Source organism: Sardina pilchardus, chromosome 2 (assembly GCF_963854185.1).
Source record: "Sardina pilchardus chromosome 2, fSarPil1.1, whole genome shotgun sequence".
Taxonomy (NCBI): domain Eukaryota; kingdom Metazoa; phylum Chordata; class Actinopteri; order Clupeiformes; family Clupeidae; genus Sardina; species Sardina pilchardus.
In genome coordinates this window covers 15,820,397-15,820,764 of record NC_084995.1, presented here as the reverse complement: position 1 = coordinate 15,820,764, position 368 = coordinate 15,820,397, and the positions used below count along the sequence as shown (strand labels likewise).

General features: G+C 37.8%; 1 protein-coding gene across 1 annotated transcript in view; it reads right to left on the bottom strand.

Moving 5' to 3' along the window:
• Positions 1-299: 299 nt before the first annotated feature.
• LOC134064707 (uncharacterized) overlaps positions 300-368 on the bottom strand; it is a 3,689-nt gene continuing 3,620 nt past the window's right edge. The window contains exon 6 of the mRNA XM_062520491.1: positions 300-368. This exon is cut by the window's right edge and continues 660 nt beyond it. The gene's annotated coding sequence lies outside the window, so the exon portion shown is untranslated.

Here is a 368-nt window from a genome sequence, read left to right as displayed (position 1 = left end):
GTTTACAGAATGGGTACTTGTATCTTGTGGTCATCCACAATCATATATTGATCTGAATAATAGCTGCGGGCTGAAAAACGGTATGTGTCAGTTTGCATTGTTTTGTGCTTTCCTGAATATCATATTGGAAATGAGGAACACGCCAGGTACAGATTAATTGTACTTCCTGAGTATTGAACCACTGATTGAGGCGCTGTCATGTCTTGGGTTGAGCTATGTGAACACAATGGCAAGGACGTAATCAGAAATACAAGAATATAGGGCACCATAAACAAGCAATTTCATTAATATCAGGGTGATATGTGTAGGTTTATTTTGAAGATAACTATGATATATCCTACAGGCATTTCGTTCAATCAGGACACAAA